The sequence below is a fragment of the Halichoerus grypus genome, chromosome 15 (genome assembly GCF_964656455.1).
Source record: "Halichoerus grypus chromosome 15, mHalGry1.hap1.1, whole genome shotgun sequence".
In the NCBI taxonomy this organism is placed as follows: Eukaryota; Metazoa; Chordata; class Mammalia; order Carnivora; family Phocidae; genus Halichoerus; species Halichoerus grypus.
In genome coordinates, this window is record NC_135726.1 from 34,977,138 (window position 1) to 34,999,170 (window position 22,033).

General features: G+C 37.0%; 1 protein-coding gene across 4 annotated transcripts in view; it reads right to left on the bottom strand.

Annotated features, from left to right (window-relative positions):
- PHKB (phosphorylase kinase regulatory subunit beta) overlaps positions 1-22,033 on the bottom strand; it is a 289,132-nt gene that overhangs the window by 241,765 nt on the left and 25,334 nt on the right. The window lies entirely within an intron of this gene.

Genomic DNA, 22,033 nt, shown 5'->3' on the forward strand with positions numbered 1-22,033 from the left:
AAGTGCTATGTCCAGTATGCTAGTATAAAGCCAAGGTATTTGGAATCCCTTTATGTTTAGAGAGATAATAAACATTATGAAGGAAGAAAGGAAAGCATCTATACATTAAGGCAATAATCTCATTATCTTCTGTTGGAAAGAGAGATGATTTATGCATCAAAACAGGAATATGAAATGACCTGAGTGAAGAGATTTTCTAAAAAAGAGTCTTCATAATGACACCAAGCAGAATGGTCCCAAAGGGTAGAATGGGGAGGCCTACCAACCTAGACAGGAAAGCATCAGGAGTCCTGCACAAGAGGCAAGGGCCCAGCCTGGCCATGCCCTCTGCCTCCCTGCATTCAATAGCTCTGGGTAGGTATAAGTATATGGGCAACCTGGCAGTTTGGAAAAAGTAATATGGCCACTGCTTACACGTTAGGTGCTAAGCTCTGGGAATCTACAACCTCTCTGTGAAGCTCATTCAATAATTAATAAAATAAAATCAGGTATAAATCATCACAAGTTTTAAATTGTGAATACATATATACAAAAATTAAAGGAGACACCTTTGCTGGGGTGGAAGGACTGTAGATGAATGAGATTTCTATTTTTATTTAGAATTCTATTATTAGAAAAGCTAATATTTTGCTTTATATAAGAAAAAGTCACCAGAAGTTGCATATACTTTCATTAGTTAAAACAATACATGTGCATATGGATACAAATTGAAATAGAATATATAAGACTGAAATCCACCTTTATATCTACCATAATAATTGTAAGCAAGTTTATTTTGAAAGATTGTTTTAATGACATTGTATCATGGGTTTTAGGGTAAAAAAAAAGTGCTATTACATCTAAGGTGCCTCTCACCTCCCAAAAAAAGACTAAAATGATTCTGTTATCTAATGTTTCTCAATGAAATCACCAGTGGAGTTTGGTAAAAGCTACAATAAATAAACAAAAGGAAAACCAGACTTTTCAGGAAAATAAAAACCTATGCAGTAAGAGCTAAAAGAGATGTTCAAAGCATAGCAGAAAAGTATAAAAGTAAAATCACCTAACTCACTAAGAATCAATATTTTCTTATACTTTCTCTATCTTCAAAGAAAGCCCATGGTGAATTAAGAACAGCTTGCCTAGATAAATGTTAACATTTTAGTGATCACCATTGTATTGCTTCTGAAGTAACTGCATAAAATTAAACAAGGATGTTCCACACAATTTATGGCAAACAGTACCACAAATCCGGAGTCAAAGGAAAAGTAATCAATGGTAACATTTTAACCAATAATTAGACACCTGAAAAGCTTCAATACAAATAAAAATGTGGAGGAGAAAGCAATCAATAGAGTATGAATTCCCAAAGACAATGAAAAATATGTAAAATTACAGAAAACGCTAATAAATGTTTAGAGTTCAAAATGAAATGAAGTTTTTAAATGTGAATTCTTCCTTTTCCTGTTTCTCCCAATCGAATTACTCCTATATTCAAACATCACAAAGTAAAATAAAAATTATCTTTTTCCATTTGTAAAGATGAGTTTAAACATGTTGATCTGATTTTTCCCTGTCAATTCCCTTGCTATTAGAAAAATACAGCCAACCTACTCTTCATTTCAGAACACATTATTGCCAAAGACATTCACTGACAAAGAACAATACAAGAAGAGGCAGAAGTTGTTCCTTGAAGAGTAATATTTAGCTTTATCATGAAAGAGGAAAGGGTTATTATTTAGGAGATTAAACAAGGAGTTTCCTAAGAAATTTCCATGAGATGAAAACAAAACTAAGAGCATAACAAAGGTACAAACTTGATGAATTTGGCACTATAAAATACTGAGAAAGTTTCTGAGTGTTATGGGGAGGCTCTTAAGCAATCACAAAATAGTACTGGTAATTCAAATAGCAACCACTAAAAGAATAAAAATGAGGACTCAAAAGGGAAGTCAAGGTGGAAAACAGATCAGCAAACCAAAACAGTATCAATAGTCTATTATTTGGGCATACAATTTTTCATTATATGATTGAAAGCCCTTTAATAGGGTATATACAAAAATGTTATTAATCAAGACTTTCATGAACCCTTAAGTAGCTTTATCATTTTTTCATGTATAGTGATAGACTAAAATACCATTATTTATTCATTCAGTTAATACATGCAGTGCATGCATAAAACTCTGGACTATACATCTAGTAGGCTACCAGGACTCACAGATTAGTAGGAAAGGTAAGATAAGGTTTTGAATAAGAGTAACTCCAGTTAGAGTGGTGAGTTTCTTAAAAGACAAAGGATAGGAAAATTCAGTCCCCCTGAGGGGCTGAGAGAAACGGAAACTCCTGCATTGCAATCTCTGAAAATAACAGCAATTTCAAATAATGAACTGCCATCTGAATAGGAAGATAACAACTGAAATCTAGGAGAACATGAAGTCATACACATATATACGTTACCTGCAGACATATTATCAGAGCTCAAAAGCTTATACATGTGTCTTATGAAACAAGACACTACATACCAAGGTTTTTTTTGCAGTGATATACATGAAAAGGTTTAGTTAAAGAAGGTATATAGATAACAGGGTAGATTTTATTGAACGCTGAACCAAGTATGCCCTTTCATGAGATAGGGAATTTTATTACAAATCTAAATCCTTAAAAAGGCCTACAGGATTCTGATCTTCTCCCTCAATTAAAATAATTTCTTTTAAGATTAAAAAAAATACAACATTCCATCAGCCTAAAACAGGCATCGCTAACATTTTGGTACATTCCTTTCAAGCATTTCTTTAAGCAATATTTATAAACATTAATAAAATTTACCACACGTGGAGTCATAACATACATGCTGTTTTTATCATCCTTTTTTCCCTTATCTCACTTCTTGCCCTCTTCTGTCCTCATTCCCAGGTAACCACACTTTTTCCATATCTATATAATGAAACATATATGCATAAATGAGGGAAGAGTCTTTCATTGCTTTTTTTATAAAAATGGAGTCATGAAATAGACCATTCTTTGCTTCTTGTTCATCTCATTTGACAACACACATGGAAATCAAAAAAGGCAATGGTTCTTTCTTTGACTGCTATATATTCCTGGGTTTTAATACAGTACAACTTATTCAATTATTCCTCTATCAGTGAGTATATAATTTGTTTTCTATTTTTGCCATCGTAAACAATCTGCAAAATATCCTTATACATAGATACAGCAATAGTGTGCTAGAACCAACTAATACTGGTTGGAGAGAGTCAAGTGTTAAATTTTCAGGAATTCTGGGAGCTGGTTATGAAACACATAAATGAAAATTAAATTATAAAAACAACTGGATAATTATCAAAAACAAAGGTAATAAATATTCAAAACTCATCACTTCCTAATTATATAGGCTCTTGAATTGGCTTATATCTATAGATCTGTACATTGGAAATACCATGCAACAGCATGTTACAACATGTCTCTTTCTAACTCTGCATTCAGTGATATCATGTAGATTTGAGCAGTTGTGACAAAAACTAAATGGTCTGCAAAAGCCTAAAATTTTTACCATTTGGCCCTTTATAGAAGAAGTTTGCCTGCATCTAATCTAAATTCCCAGTAGTATTAAATTCAGCAATAAATGTACTTTTTACTAAATAATAGCAAACTGCATTTTTTAAAAATAGCAAACTGCATTTTAAAAGGCTAAAACAATTCATATTCCTCCTAGATATAAGTGCGCCATTCTTTTAAAAGTTTTTCCAGGGGCACCTGGGAGGCTCAGTCGATTGAATGTCTGACTCTTGATTTTGGCTTAGGCCATGGTCTCAAGAGTCATGAGATGGAGGCCTGTGTTGGGCTCTGTGCTGAGCATGGAACCTGTTTAGGATTCTTTTCTCTCCCTCTCCCTCTGCCCCTCTGCTTGTGCTCTCTCTCACAGAAAAAAAAAAAAGATTTTCCAATCTAATAGTATCTCATTTTTGTTTTTCATTTCTCATACAATTCATGAGTCTGAAAATCTTTGCAAACTGGCCATTTGGATTTGCTCTTCTGCGAATTGCCTACATCCTATTGCCATTTGCTATTGTTTGTTAGTGTTTTTGTCATCAACTTCTAAAGGCTATTTGTGTATTTTGTTTGCTATTTAATATTTCATTTCAAGTATTTTCTCCTGAGTTTTCATTAGTATACCAACACTATAATATAAAAACTTTCAAGAGTCAAATATATCTCTTTCCAAACTTGGTTTTAGTTTTTCTTTCTTTTTAAAAAGGTTTTTGACAAAATGAGCAAAGGGAAAAAAAAGAGAAAGGGGCAAACCAAGAAACAGACTCTTAACTATAGAGAACAAACTGATGGTTGCCAGAGGAGAGGGGGGTGGGGGATGGGTGAAATAGATGATGGAGATTAAGTGCACTTGTGATGAGCTCCGGGTATTGTATGGAAGTGTTGAATCACTATACTGTACACCTGAAATTAATGTTACACTGTATGTTAAATAACTAGAATTAAAATAAAAACTTAAAAATAATAAAATAAAAAGGGTTTTGACAATTCCTAGGTTACATACAGAGTCACCTCAATTTTCTGCTAAGCTTTTTATGATGTAAAAAAAATTTCCTATTTACGTATTCGATCAATTGGGAATTTGTTTTCTAAACTGCTTCTTTTTTTTTTTTAATTTATTTTAGAGAGGGAGCACCAGCAGGGGGAGGGGCAGAGGAAGAGAGGGAGAGAGAGAAGCAGACTCCTCGCTGAAAGCAGAGCCCTACATGGGGCTCGATCTCACGACCCCAAGATCATGACCTGAGCTGAAATCAAGAGTCGGACGCTTATCAACTGAGCCACCCAGGTGCTCCTAAACTGCTTTTAAAATAAATAGGGAGGTCCAGACTTTTAAAAAGATCAAATTGGTTCAATTTCTTTTTTTAGGTTACAGAATACTGATTAGAAAGATCCATTTATCCTAAATTATAAGGAGAGACCATCCCAAGTTATGGGATTCAAATAGAACATTTCCTCTTGAAATAATATAACTTAATTTTCAAAAGCTATATAAAAACTCTATTGTCTAATAATGTAGCATTTGGCCAACTTATTTTCTCACAGATACAACAATTTTATGCAAGATTTCAAACCTATCTGGAATATATGATGCTTACAATAGCTTAAACAATAGCTTTATGTGTAGTCACATTAATGTCTCTAAAAATATCACTGCGTCAGGCAATATATATTGATTTTTTTCAAAAAGTATTTTATGTAGCACTCAATACTGAATATTGACACAAATTAAAACATAAAGTAAACAGCATACTTTCATTTTTCTATGGGTCTTGGGTTCTAGCACAAAATACACAAAATTTTCAAAAGTAAAACCTTAGCCCAAGGAAAGATCAGTATCTTCCATCTGCATTTTATTAATGAATGTCCTACTTTGGAAATAGAGCAAGTTTAAGTTCACTAATTCTAATGACTACAACTTTAGAATCCTCTCCTGCATTAGCTCAGGGTAAGCAGCTAATGGTATAGATAGAGGACATGTTAAGAGTTGCAACTTTTCAGTCAGGAACAAGTCTCTGAAAGCCTAAGGAGTAGCTTTTTTTTTTTTTTTAAGATTTTATTTATTTCTTTGACAGAGAGACACACAGCGAGAGAGGGAACACAAGCAGGGGGAGTGGGAGAGGGAGAAGCAGGCTTCCCGCCGAGCAGGGAGCCCGATGCGGGGCTCGATCCCAGAACCCTGGGATCATGACCTGAGCCGAAGGCAGACGCCCAACGACTGAGCCACCCAGGCGCCCCGGCCTAAGGAGTAGTTTTTGAAGGCTCCAAGGTACAGAAGCTATTAAACTAATAAGAAGGTATGTACAAAGAAGCAGTAAATAACCAAAATCCCAAGAGCTAACATGTTCCACAAGATAATTAAGAACTAAGCAGAATGTGAAGACCTTGTATTGTAGAGGGTCAAATAGTCCCATAGGTTCATAAGATTTGTATATTCATTATACTCACATATGCATGTAGAAAAGAGGAGGACAGGAAGGGCTAGAGCAAGTAGGCATGGGAGAGCAAACAGACAGCCTTGTATAGGAACATACAAAATATATGCAAACCTTTGGGGTTTATCAGTGAATTACTGATAAAAACCTGTGGTTTATCAGTAAATTACTAAAACATTAATTTTGGGGCTGCTAAGATAGCAAGAGTTCTCAGAGTACAATAATCTGTATGTTTATCTTATTTATAAATCCATATTTGATACACTCTCAAGCAACTTTGAAATTTAAGTTACATCTTTAACTTCAGATGATATTTTCTTCATCTTAAAATTCCCTTTTACTCCTCACTGATAAAAACAAGAAATCTACTACTATAGAAGGGACAAGTTATTCCAATACATGCTCACTCTATATCCCTGATGCCAGTACTAAGAGGTTCTCAATAAATATTTATTGAATTGAACTGGATGAATCACATGATTAGAGGCCTTCTTGAATTCCCATAGAGTTATTGTTCCATATTCTGCATTCTTATAGCACTTTGTAAGTACCTTAATTATAGCTCTTCCTTGTCATGATACGTTTTATTTTCACTATTCAATTAATGTGTTATACTACATTGGAAGATGATCAATGATAGGGGCCATACCTAGTAGTAGTAGGTGGCAGTAACATTTGGTAGGAAGGAAGGAAAAGGAGAAAAGCTGACAAAAATACGTCTCAGAAAACTTTTGATGACCACTTTTACAATTTTTTTCTCACAAGCTACCCTATCTCCTGTTACTGCCCCATCCACATCATCTGATTTAATGATTAAGTCCCACTTCTTCAGACTTCCATAATTAGACAAATTGAAAAACTTCTCTTACTAACTTTAGAATGCACACATGTTAACTTTTACAGTTAAAAGATCTGAATATACTATACATGACTCCACAATTCAAGCACCTTCAAGATCACCAATACCTCCTTGCAAAACAAAAAAACAAAACTTAAACCATAATTTTCTTTACTGTTCAGTTCCATCACGCACAGAAATTTAAAATATTAAGGAATAAATGTACCCCCAAATAGAGGAATGAATAAATTATGACACCTCCATTCAATGAAGTACCTTGAAACAGTTTAAAGGAATGAGTAGATCTCTTAAAATATCATGAAAAACCAAAAAAATAGCGTGCAAAGTAACATCATATAAGAAGATTTACAGTATGATACCACATGTTGCAAAACTAAGCAAAAATAACTATACAGAGGGAGAAAGGCAAGATGGCAGAGGAGCAGGGGACTCGGTTTCAACAGGTCCCCTGAATTTAGCTGGATATCTACCAAACCATTCTGAACACCCATGAAATCAGCCTCAGATGTAAGAATATATATCTGGATCTCTACAGGCAGAAAAGCACTGCCTGTTGCAAGGTAGGAAGGGCGGAGTCGTGAATCTGCGGGGAGATACCCGAAGATAAACAGAAGGGGGAGGGAGCCTCCATAAGCTGGCTCCTGTAAAGTGATACATCACGGGAGTGCAAAAGCATCCTGAACCAGAGACCAGGCAAAAACTCCCAGGGTGGTAGCAGCCGGAAAAGGGCTTTAGAGCAGTGCCGAGACAGGATCCAGGAGCTGCAGGTGCCCCCACGAGCTGCGGCCAGTCTCGGTTTTAGAAGCACAAAGGGCAGGGACACGCCCAGGCCCCTGGGACAATCTCTGAAAGAGTCAGTGTGGGTGTGCACCACGGGGGGCTGGGGTTTTCAGCAGTGCATACAGTGCATACAGAAACGGAGACCGTCTGTCCTGGAGGTTTTAGTGAAGACAGCAGACTACAATTTCTCTGCTCTGGGCCAGAGGTTTGAGTGGGCCATTTTTGCTCCGACCCTTGGAAGAGACACTGAATGCCCCAAGAGAACAAAAGCCCAAAAGACCAGGAACCACTGAGCCCGTCCCGCCTACCGGGGGCAAGGCAACTCTGCCTAAGCACTGTTTCCTGAGAAATAATGCGGCAAACCCCTCCCCCAGACAAAAGACTGGAAGAAAAATAGGACAAAAACTCTATGGAACCCATAAGACTATAAAATCCAAACACCAGGCGAAAATAGTATATTGACCTCCAGGAGTCACTTCACAGCTTGGTTTATTTTTCAGATACAACTTTTTTCTTTTTGTTCTTTCTCTTATGCTTCTTCTCCGTTTTTTCTTTTTACCTTTTTCTTATTTAAATTAGATGTTTAATATATCAACTTATGTTTCATAGTAACTTTTTAACTTGTACTTTTTCAGCCCACATTTTTTTAAAGATACAAGCTTCATTGTAGTCCTTCTTCCCCTATTCAATTATTACCTTTATATATATACAAATTCTACTTTCCCTGTAATTTTGGAAAGTACTGTCCTCTAACAAACAGACCAAAATACACCCAAGAACAACTGAAACACTTTACTTTGTCCACACTGAGAGATTATAGCCCCCCTTCCCCTCACGCCCCTTTTAAATTTTTAAATTTAATTTTTTTTAAATTCCTTAATTTTATAAATTTTATTCCTGGGTTTCATTTAGGCTTTTTCAGTGGGCTTCTGACCACTCTGGATTTTTCTAGGGTGCATCTTGCTTGGGTCATGGTTGGTATTTTGGACTCCGTACATTCCCTCAACCATTCCTCAACAGAATGATTAGGAGGAGGAACCTCCAACAAAGAAAAGAACCAGAGACAACGGCCTCTGCGACAGATCTAATGGATATGAATATAAGCTACATGTCAGAGATAGACATCAGGGTAGCAATTATGAAGTCAGTAGTTAGGCTTGAGAAAAGCATTAGCATTAGACATAGAATCTCTAAGAACAGAAATGAGATCTAATCAGGCTGAACTTAAAAATGCTATGAATGAGATGCAGTCTAAACTGGATACTCTAACAGCCAGGGTAAATGAGGCAAAAGAACAAATTAGTGATCTAGAAGATAAACTGATACAAAGGAAGGAAGCCCAGGAGGACAGGGATAGGCAGTTAGAAGCCCAAGAGAACAGACTTAGATCAGTGACACCATGAAACGTTCCAATGTCAGAATTATTGGGAACACTGACAGGGTGGAGAGAAAGAGGACTAGAAGGTATATTCAGGCAAATCATAGCTGAGAAATTCCCTAATCTGGGTAAGGACACAAACATTCATGTCCAAGAAGCAGAAAGGATACCTCCCAAGATCAAAAAAATAGACGAACACCCTGGCATCTTAGAGCCAAGGAAGCTGCCTTGAGAGCAGCTAGGAGGAAGAGATTTCTTATGTATGGAGGGAGGAACATCAGAATGACGTCAGACCAGTCAAAAGAGACATGGCAAGCCAGAAAGGGCTGACAAGACACATTCAAGGTACTAAATGACAAGAACATGCAACCAAGAATACTTTATCCAGCAAGGCTATCATTCAGAATGAATGGAGAGACAAAAAGCTTCCAAGACTAGCAGAAACTAAAAGAATATGTGACCACCAAGCCAACCCTGCAAGAAATATTAAAGGGGATTCTGTAAGCAAAGAGAGATCCCAAGACTAAGATAGACCTGAAAGTAACAGACAATCTACAGAAACAGGGACTTTAGAGGCAATACAATGGCATTAAATTCCTATCTTTCAAGAGTTACTCTCAACATGAACGGCCGAAATGATCCCATGAAATGGCACAGGGTTTCAGACTGGATTAAAAAGACAGGACACATCCATATGCTGTCTACAAGAGACTCTTGTCTACAGCTCCAGATTGAAAGTGAAGGGATGGGGATCCACTTATCATGCCAACGTACCTCAAAAGAAAGCTGGGGTAGCAATCCTCATATCAGACAAATTAGATTTTAAACCAAAGACCGTAGTAAGAGATGTAGAGGGACACTATATCATACTTATAAGGTCTATCCAACAAGAAGATCTAACAATTGTAAATATCTCTATCCCCAATATGGGAGCAGCCAATTATATAAAACAATTAATAACCAAAATAAAGAAACATATTGATAATAATACATTAATAGTAGGAGACTTCATCACTCCACTCACAGCAATGGACAGATCATCTAAGCAGAAGATCAACAAAGAAACAAGAGCTCTGAATGACACAATGGACCAGATGGACTTCGTAGATATGTACAGAACATTCCACCCTAAAACAACAGAATACTCATTCTTCTCGAGTGCACATGGAACTTTCTCCTGAACAGACCAAATACTGAGTCAGAAATCAGGTCTCAACCAATACCAAAAGACTGAGATTATTCGCTGCATGTTACAGGCCACAATGCTTTGAAACTGAAACTCAACCACAAGAAGAAATTTGGAAGGAATTCAAACACTAGGGAGTTAAAGATGATCCTGCTAAAAAGAATGATTGGGTCAACCAGGAAATTAAAGAAGAACTTAAACAATTCATGGAAACTAATGAGAATGAAAACACATCAGCCCAAAACCTATGGAATACTGCAAAGGTGGTCCTAAGGGGGAAATACATAGCCATCCAAGCCTCTCTCAAAAAAGTAGAAAAATCCCAAATGCACATGCTAACCTTACACCTAAAGGAGCTGGAGAAAGAACAGCAAATAAAACCTAAACCAAGCAGGAGAAGAGAAATAATAAAGATTAGAGCAGAGATCAATGAAATAGAAACCAGGAAAACAGAGATCAACAAAACTAGAAGCTGGTTCTTTGAAAGAATTACTAAGATCAATAAACCAGACTTATCCAAAAGAAAAGGGATAGGACCCAAATCAATAAAATCATGAATAAAAGGGAAGAGATCACAACACCAAGGAAATAGAAAAAATTATTAGAAATTATTATCAGCAACTGCATGACAACAAATTAAGCAACCTGGAAAAAATGGATGCCTTCCTGGAAATTTATAAACTACTCAGACTGAAACAGGAAGAAATAGACAATCTGAACAGACCAATAACCAGTAACGAAATTGAAGCAGTAATCGAAAACCTCCCAAAAAACAAGAGTCCAGGGCCAGATGGCTTCCAGGGGAATTCTACCAAACATTTTTTTTTTTTTTTAGATTTTATTTATTTATTTGACAGAGAGATAGAGAGCACAAGTAGGCAGAGCGGCAGGCAGAGGGAGAGGGAGAAGCAGGCTCTCCTCAGAGCAGGGGGCCCGGTGCAGGGCTCAATCCCAGGATCCTGGGATCATGACCTGAGCTGAAGGCAGCCACTTAACCAACTGAGCAACCCAGGTGCCCCTCTACCAAACATTGAAAGAAGAAATAATACCTATTCTATTGAATCTGTCTCAAAAAATAGAAACAAAATCATTCTATGATTTAAAATTCATTTTCATTCAAAATCATTCCAAAATCATTCTATGAGGCCAGCATTATCTTGATCCCAAAACCAGGTAAAGACCCCATCAAAAAGGAGAATTACAGACCAGTATTCCTGATGAATATGGATGCCAAAATACTCCACAAGATCCTAGCCAATAGGATCCAACAATACATTAAAAGGATTATCCATCATAACCAGGTGGGATTTCTTCCTGGGATGTGAGGGTGGTTCAACATTCACAAATCAATCAACATGATAGAGCACATTAATAAAAGAAAGACAAGAACCATTTGATCCTCTCAATTGATGGAGAAAAAGCATTTGACAAAATACAGCATCCTTTCTTGATTAAAACTCTTCACAGTGTAGGGATAGAGGGTACATACCTCAATATCATAAAAGCCACCTACGAAAAGCCCACAGCGAATATCATTCTCAATGGGGAAAAGCTGAGAGCTTTTCCCTTAAGGTCAGGAACATGACAAGGATGCCCACTCTCACCACTATTGTTCAATAGTAGTAGAAGTCCTAGCCTCAGCAATCAGACAACAAAAAGAAATAAAAGGCATTCAAATTGGCAACGAAGTCAAACTCTCTCTGCTCGCAGAAGACATGATACTTTATGTGGAAAAACCAAAAGACTCCACCCCCAAATTACTAGAACTCATACAGCAATTCAGCAACGTGGCAGGATACAAAATCACTGCACAGAAATCAGTTGCGTTGCATCTCTATATGCTAACGATGTAACAGTAGAAAGAGAAATTAAGGAATAAATCCCATTTACAATAGCACCAAACACCGTAAGATACCTAGGAATAAACCTAACCAAAGAGGAAAAGGATCTATACTCTAGAAACTACAGAACACTTATGAAAGAAATTGAAGAAGACACAAAGAGATGGAAAAACATTCTGTGCTCATGGATTGGAGAAATAAACATTGTTAAAATGTCTATGCTGCCCAGAGCAATCTAGACTTTCAATGCCATCTCTATTAAGATACCACTGGGATTTTTCAAAGAGCTGGAACAAACAATCCTAATATTTGTAAGGAACCATAAAAGACCCCGAATCACCAAGGGAATGTTGAAAAAGAAAACCAAAGCTGGGGGCATCATGTTGCCTGACTTCAAGCTATATTACAAATCTGAAATCACCAAGACAGCATGGTATTGGCACAAAAATAGATACATAGATCAATGGAACAAAATAGACAGCCCATATATGGACCTTCAACTCTATGGTCAACTAATCTTTGACATATCAGGAAAAAATACCCAATGGAAAAAAGACAAGCCTTATCAATAAATGGTGCTGGCAAAATTAGACAGCTACATACAGAAGAATGAAACTCGACCATTCTCTTACACCATACAGAAAGATAAAAAACTCAAAATGGATGGAAGAACTCAATGTGAGACAGGAATCCAACAAAATCCTAGAGGAGAACACAGGCAGTAACCTCTTCAACATCGGCCACAGCAAATTCTTTCATGACTTGTCTCCAAAGGCAGGGGAAACAAAAGCAAAAATGAACTTTGGGGTCTTCATCTGGATAAAAAGCTTCTGCACAGCAAAGGAAACAGTCAACTAAACTAAGACGCAACCCACAGAATGGGAGAAGATATTTGCAAATGACATTACAGATAAAGGGCTGGTATCCAAAATCTATAATGAACTTATCAAACTCAACACCCAAAAATAAATAAATAAATAAGTCAAAAAAATGGGCAGAACATTTTTTTGGTGAACAGACATGAACAGACATTTCTCCAAAGAAGATATACGAATGGGTAACAGACACATGAAAAAATGCTCCACATCACTTCTCATCAGTGAAATACAAACCAAAACCACAATGAGATACCACCTTACACCAGTTAGAATGGCAAAAATTAACAAGGCAGGAAACAACAAATGTTGGCGAGGATGTGGAGAAAGGGGAAGAGGATTAAAAGGATTATCCATCACAACCAGGTGGGATTTCTTCCTGGGATGTGAGGGTGGTTCAACATTCACAAATCAATCCTCTTCCACTGTTGGTGGGAATGCATGTTGGTACAGCCACTTTGGAAAACAGTGTGGAGGTTCCTCAAAAAGTTAAAAAGAGCTACCCTATGACCCAGCAATTGCACTACTGGGTATTTACCCCAAAGATACAGATGTAGTGAAAAGAAGGGGCACCCCAATGTTCATAGCAGCAATGTCCACAATAGCAAAACTATGGAAGGAGCCAAGACGCCCTTCAACAGATGAATGGATAAAGAACATCTGGTTCATATATACAATGGAGTATTTACTCAGCCATCAAAAAGGATGAATACCCACCATTTGCATCGACATGGACAGAACTGGAGGGGATTGTGCTAAGTGAAATAAGTCAAGCAGAGAAAGACAATTATCATATGGTTTCACTAATATGTGGAATAGAAGGAATAGAATGGAGGACAATAGGGGAAGGGATGGAAAACTGAAGGGAACTAATCAGAGAGGGAGACAAACCATGAAAGACTATGGACTCCAGGAAACAAACTAAAGTTTTCAGAAGGGGGTGGGGGATGGGGTAGCTGGGTGATGGGTATTGGAGGGGCACATGTTGTGATGAGCACTGGGTGTTATTCACAACTGATGAATCGTTGAACACTAATTCAAAAACTAATGATATACTATATGTTGGTTAACTGAACATAATAAAAAAAAACTATATGTGATGTTTACAAATGTATAAACAATATAGATAACTAAGAACTTTAAAATGCCTGAAAAGGATACACACCAAACTGCTAAAAATGTTACTACTCAGGAGGGGATGGTGATTTTTACTCTCTTTATTTCTGATTGTCTAAATATTATATAAGATGGTATACATTTAGGGGCGCCTGGGTGGCTCAGTTGGTTAAGCATCTAACTCTTAATTTCAGCTCAGGTCATGGTCTCAGGGTCATGAGATCCAGCCCCAAATTGGGCTCTGCACTGAGCATGGAGCCTGCTTAAGATTCTCTCTCTCCTTCTGTGCCCCACCCCAGCTCATACTCTCAAAAAACAAAAAGATGGTATTCATTTACTCCTTACATAATTTCTAAAAATGATAAATGGAAATTTTGAATGCCTACTACCGTGCATTGTACAAGATACTTTATGTATACTATCCCATTTCATCATCTGATAAAACCCTCAGGTTGGCATTAAAGTGAGGCACAAAGAAGTCATTAAATGCCAGGCTGAATTTGAACACAGGGCTCTTCGAAGATAAATTGTATGTGTGGTCTTTTCCCTATACTATGAAACCTCAAAATTATGAGGTGGGTCTAAATTAATAAATGTGTATATATGCATACATGTATATTTTTAACTCAAAATTTATTTTCACAGTTCATCTGAACCCTAAACTTTTTAAGTCTGCATGTTTCTCATGGCAAGTTAAGAAACATATTTTAAATGTAAAATATGAAATGGCAAATATGAAATAATACTTTAAAAGATGAAGTAAAATTTGCCTGTTCAACTAATCCAAATAAGATGCGAAAAGGCCATTCCACTATTCCTATTTTATTTTTAATAAAAAGGTATTAAGTTCTTCCAGTGACCTTTATAAAACGAGGACAGCCTATAAAATCTATTTAAGGATATTAAGTCCAGTTGATATTTCATGTGTTGACCTTATGAATACCAATCACTCAATTACCTATTTCATTTTCCTTTCTTATTTATACTCTAGTAGAATACCTTGTCATAATGTACCATGAATTTGTATGATTTCTGTGAGGTCAGAGCTATATTCCAACAATTCTAATCTTTCTAAAAAGTTTTTGGAACTCCTCTCTATGGAAAAAAAAAAAATGCATTCAGAAGTGGCACAAGTTGTTAAATTTTCTTGAGAGTGGTTATTTCATTCACTGTTATAACCCCAGTGCCAACAATGCTTGGCATACAGTAAGCACTCAATAAATATTTATTGAACAAATGAAATCAGTATCTTCTGATATCTAAAATTTGCCAAAATTTACTCATAATCAGCTGCAATGATTAAAATGATTCATCAGGGCAGATGAAGTTAAGTTAGACCCATTAATCAATAACCTAAGCTGTGACCATAAAGTGATTCAACTTGTTCTACTCTATTCTTATATTCTGTTCTGTTCTTCTGTTGCTCATAAAGGAGGATCTGAATGAAATCATAGAAAGATATGATTAAAAAATTATTTGATCACTAGAATAAATGCATATAGCCTTACAAGTGGGTCACTTTATAAAAGATAATACTAATCTGGACATATAAGATTTCTCTAGCGAAACCCAGAGTCATTATTTCATACTTACACTACAAGTAAAAATTTTAAATGCCAAACTTCTAAGACTTAAATGAGAGAGTTTTAGTTCAATATTAATTGAATTACACCAAGGGGGGAAAAAGAACTTCACTATACACCATTCCCAGTCTTTATAAGAAATATTTAACTTTATTATGTCTTCTGCTATTATAACGATAAAAACATATGATACGACGCATTATGCTATGTCACAAGTTATTATATACAAGTCTGAAAGACTTTCACGCCATCCAGCACTTTGAAAAGTGAAACTGAACCATTTCCCTTTATCATTTACATTTTGATGAAGCCTGGTCTGTATTTCTACCCTTGGTAACGTTCAGAAATGCATTTAATATGAATGTCACTACTACTAATTAAAAATTGCCCTGATAACACTTTATACAATAGGCATGAAAAGGAAGACTTAAATGTTAAAAAAAAACAAAAAACAAAAAAAAAACCACTATAAACTATGAATCAGCAAAGTAAGCTTATCATGGTAACAAAAAATATTCACAACCAGAATAAAACCTAGAAATACTACTAAAAAATATAAAGTTCATAGATAATGAAAGCTGTTAATTCTCTCATCAAAATGCAGTAAAGTTTAGATCAGTAAGTAAAACAGGGCAGAGATATCACTGCCATTTCCTATGCTATCCCCACAGATTTTGGTGATTTGTTCCAAGGCTGTCCTAAGGGTCTGTGTCAATGAATTGTCTTCTGTTAACATCCACCTGCGATAAAATCAGTAACAGACCAAACTTTCTTGTATGGAATCCAAGCCACATCTTTTAAAAGTCAACTTTTACTCTTTAGAGAATAAAGTTAAACCCCAAAGCTCAATAAAGGAAAAGAGACGTCTCTCTGCTCTCCACCACCCCTCCTCCTCAATCCCCGAAGTGTAATGAAAACTCCTGAATGGAGAATGTCTTGATAGCTAAGAGGATGTGAAAAGAACATGGGTTTTGAAAACACACAGACCTGGGCTACAATCACAGCTGTATCACTTTGCAACTTTCAGGACTTAAGACTCTCTCTGAGCTAGGTCTTCTCATCTGTGAAATGGGAAGAATTACATAACCTCCCACAGTTATTGTGAGACTTAAAGGAAATATTTTGAATAAAGCAACTAACCCATTGTATATTAAATACCAATTGTATTCCCTTTCCCATCCTTAAACTTTTGAATCTCCTCCAGCACTTAGCTTAGGATTGGTGACAAAAGAAGAAATCAAAAAATGCTTGATTAACTGGCTTTCTCAGGTGATTTTAAATCAGCAATTTACATAATAGCTTTTAAGAAACCACAAAAAGATAACTGAGTGGAATTTGAAAAGTAAAAGTAATATTAAAGTACCCTTGGGTTGCTATACATAGTTTAGTCCCTATGTGCAGGTGCTATAGGAAACCAAGATTATCAACTTCTCTCTAACCAGAAGAAAAAGCATTACTTAGGGTGGAAGGGGGAGAAATGCTCCACTGAAACATGACCCTCAGCTACATATGAGTGATGCTAACAGGTCTTCAATAAAATTTTACAACCAAAATGAGTAATTATTTCTGAAACATGACTATTCAGAGCTAATCTTTTCTTTATTATGTTATGTTAATCACCATCCATTATGTCATTAGTTTTTGATATAGTGTTCCATAATTCATTGTTTGCACATAACACCTAGTGCTCCATTCACTATGTGCCCTCTTTAATACCCATCACCAGGCTAACCCATCCCCCCACCGCCCTCCCCTCTAGAACCTAGTTTGATTCTCAGAGTCCAAAGTCTCTCATGGTTTGTCTCCCCCTCCGATTTCCCCCCCTTCATTTTTCCCTTCCTCCTTTTTTTTTTTTAACATATAATGTATTATTTGTTTCAGAGGTACAGGTCTGTGATTCATCACTCTTACACAATTCACAGTCCTCACCATAGCACATATCCTCCTGAATGTCTATCACCCAGCCACCCCATCCCTCCCACCCCCCACCACTCCAGCAACCCTCAGATTGTTTCCTGAGATTAAGAATTCCTCATATCAGTGAGATCATATGATACATGTCTTTCTCTGATTGACTTATTTCGCTGAGCATAATACCCTCTAGTTCCATCCACATCGCTGCAAATGGCAAGATTACATTCCTTTTGATGGCTGCATAATATTCCATTGTATAAATATACCACACCTTCTTTAACCATTCATCTGTCGATGGACATCCTGGCTCTTTCCACAGTTTGGCTATTGTGGACATTGCTGCTATAAACAGCAGAGTGCACGTACTCCTTCGGATCCCTACATTTGTATCTTTGGGGTAAATACCCAGCAGTGCAATTGCTGGATCGTATGGTAGCTCTATTTTCAACTTTTTGAGGAACCTCCATACTGTTTTCCAGAGTGGCTGCACCAGCTTGCATTCCCACCAACAGTGTAGGAGGGTTCCCCTTTCTCTGCATCCCTGCCAACATCTGCCATTTCCTGACTTGTTAATTTGAGCCATTCTGACTGGTGTGAGGTGGTATCTCATTGAGGTTTTGATTTGGATTTCCCTGATGCCGAGCCATGTTGAGCACTTTTTCATGTGTCTGTTGGCCATTTGGATGTCTTCTTTGGAAAAATGTTTGTTCATGTCTTCTGCCCATTTCTTAATTGGATCATTTGTTCTTTGGGTGTTGAGTTTAAGAAGTTCTATACAGATTTTGGATACTAGCCCTTTATCTGATACGTCATTTGCAAATATCTTCTCCCATTCTGTCGGTTGTCTTTTGGGTTTGTTGACTGTTTCTTTTGCTTTGCAAAAGCTTTTTATCTTGATGAAGTCCCAATAGTTCATTTTTGCCCTTGCTTCCCTTGCCTTTGGCGATGTTTCTAGGAAGAAGTTGCTGCGGCTGAGGTCGAAGAGGTTGCTGCCTGTGTTCTCCTTTAGGATTTTGATGGACTCCTGTCTCACATTGAGGTCTTTCAACCATTTAGAGTGCATTTTTGTGTGTGGTGTAAGGAAATGGTCCAGTTTCATTCTTCTGCATGTGGCTGTCCAATTTTCCCAACACCATTTGTTAAAGAGACTGTCTTTTTTCCATTGGACATTCTTTCCTGCTTCGTCAAAGATGAGTTGACCATAGAGTTGAGGGTCCATTTCTGGGCTCTCTATTCTGTTCCATTGATCTATGTGCCTGTGTTTGTGCCAGTACCATACTGTCTTGATGATGACAGCTTTGTAGTAGAGCTGGAAGTCCGGAATTGTGATGCCGCCAGCTTTGCTTTTTTCAACATTCCTCTGGCTATTCGGGGTCTTTTCTGGTTCCATACAAATTTTAGGATTATTTGTTCCATTTCTTTGAAAAAAGTGGATGGTATTTTGATAGGGATTGCATTAAATGTGTAGATTGCTCTAGGTAGCATTGACATCTTCACAATATTTGTTCTTCCAATCTATGAGCATGGAACATTTTTCCATTTCTTTGTGTCTTCCTCAATTTCTTTTATGAGTATTTTATAGTTTTCTGAGTACAGACTCTTTGCCTCTTTGGTTAGATTTATTCCTAGGTATCTTATGGTTTTGGGTGCAATTGTAAATAGGATCGACTCCTTAATTTCTTTCTTCTGTCTTGTTGTTGGTGTATAGGAATGCCACTGACTTCTGTGCATTGATTTTATATCCTGCCACCTGTATGAGTTCTAGCAGTTTTGGGGTGGAGTCTTTGGGGTTTTCCACATAAAGTATCATATCATCTGCAAAGAGTGAGAGTTTGACTTCTTCTTTGCCGATTTGGATGCCTTTGATTTCTTTTTGTTGTCTGATTGCTGTGGCTAGGACTTCTAATACTATGTTGAATAGCAGTGGTGATAGTGGACATCCCTGCCGCGTTCCTGATCTTAGGGGGAAAGTTCTCAGTTTTTCCCCATTGAGAATGATATTCGCTGTGGGTTTTTCATAGATGGCTTTTAGGATATTGAGGTATGTACCCTCTATCTCTATATAAATCACTACCAACCCCCAGGTCTAATCAGGGCCAATTGTCAAACACCACAGAAAAGCATGCTCTCTGTGGGTAGACAAAGCAAATTTAAGACCCTTGGGAGCAAAATCAAATCTCATTAGGAAGTGTAGGATGAGAGGGGTACCTGGATGGCTCAGTAGGTTAAGCTCAAGTCATGCAATCTAGCCGCCAATTGGGCCCGGAGCTCAGAGAGTCTGCTTGAGGATTTCTCTCCCTCTCCCTCACCCCTCCCCCTGCTTGTGCTCTCTCTCTCAAATAAATCTTAAAAAAAAAAAAAAAAAAGAGTATTAGGCTGCCACACACATGCAATAATGAAGGTATTAAAATGTAAATTAATCTACTTTCTAATACATATGCTTAACATTATAGAACTGGAATACCAGAACAGGCATTCTTTAAGTTCTAAGTGTATTCATTAAGCAATACATTTTTCGTTAAACGAAATCTTGCCATTTGCAACAATGTGGATGGAACTAGAGGGTATTATGCTAAGCGAAATAAGTCAGTCAGAGAAAGACATGTATCATATGATCTCACTGATATGAGGAATTCTTAATCTCAGGAAACAAACTGAGGGTTGCTGGAGTGGTGAGGGGTGGGAGGGATGGGTTGGCTGGGTGATAGACACTGGGGAGGATATGTGCTTTGGTGAGCGCTGTGGATTGTGTAAGACTGATGAATCACAGATCTGTACCTCTGAAACAAATAATATATGTTAAAAAAAAAAAGAAGAAGAAGAAGATAGCAGGAAGGGAAAAATGAAGGGGGGGAAATTGGAGGGGGAGACGAACCATGAGAGACTATGGACTCTGAGAAACAAACTGAGGTTTCTAGAGGGGAGGGGGTGGGGGGATAGGTTAGCCTGGTGATGGGTATTAAAGAGGGCATGTATTGAATGGAGCACTGGGTGTTATACACAAACAATGAATCATGGAACACTACATCAAAAACTAATGATGTAATGTATGGTGATTAACATAACATAATAAAATAAAATTTAAAAAAAAAAGCAATACACTTTTCAAACCATCTACTTTGGCTTAAAATTTTTCATGTCTATTCTAAGTGTAGCTTAACTTTACCATATGTTTTATGGACTGTTTGTTTTTTATGCAATACAAAACTGAAAGAATGTAACTCTGGGTGAACACTAAGACTATTAAAATTTTGCTATCCTTTAATTTGCATTATAATTTAGTTATAAGAATTTTATTGTAGCAAAAAGTTGCAATGAAAACTGGAGTCATGACAATGGATATTTAAGGTATTCAGCTTACACTATTGCAAATGAAACTAAATTACTACTGTAACATGAAACCATATGGAAATCAGCCTTGAACTTGACGGTTTTTGTAGTTAATTTGAAGACTGCTTGCTGTTTCCTCTCCTCTTCAAACAAAATTATAGTCTATTATTTGAAGCACCTACCCTCGTTTTTATGTTCATTCTATAAGACTATTGAATGTTATCTTACAGGGATGCCTAGAAAAAAATCTAAAGTCAGTGTCAACTGACATCATTCTGCTTTAAACAATAAGCTGCTTGAAATATGAAAAAGGCCAAATCCTCCCCACTCCTCACCCCTCCCTACAAAATGACCACCACCATCAGGAGCCTCTGCAAAAATTTTAAAACAATCAGCACTTCAGTTTCTCAAAGAAATACTTGGGGAAAATAAACCAGACTGTGGGGAAAACAAATCAGCCTAACTTCCAGTGCTGACCAATTATGCCTCTCATTTCCATTCAATTGGCTACAGAACTCTCTAAAAATGGAGGGGGTCATTGCATCCTGAACAGAGCTGCCTATTGAAATGGAGACTACACGATCCTCAGGACACAGAAGGGATCATGAAATATAATCATTGAAATCATGTATGGTAAAGAGACTAGAAGGAAAAGTGAATAATACCCAGTCATTTTCAAAAACATCTGTTGGAAAATTTAACTTATGTTATTAATGTACACCAATAGCCTCAAAATGGGAGCCCTGAACTGGCAATTCAAATGCCCCAGCTCAGCTGAGTAAAAGGATTTGGTCCAGGTAAATCCAGGCAAAAGTCAGAGCCTGGAGCAGACTACAAAACTGATAGAGGCAAAGAGCTATACTAGTGAAAGGAGGCTGCAGAAACAAGCCATAGTCAAACATAGGAACTATGGAGTTGTCCCTAATGGGAATCAGGGATGTTGATACTGACATATTTATCCAAAGAGTAAGTTCAAGATTGGGAACATAAGGATGCTTAATTCAGAGCCCAAAATCTAGAATCTACAATGCAAGGCAGAGAAGAAATGAAGATGATACAAAAAACTGCTGCTCAACAAGTATGGTACTTAGTAGACTTTTGCTCTTCAAATGGTAATCCAACCACCAGCAGCAGGACTTCACCTGGGAGCTTGCTAGAATTGCAGACTTTCAGGCCCCATCTCAGACCTGCTGCATGAAAGTGTCCAA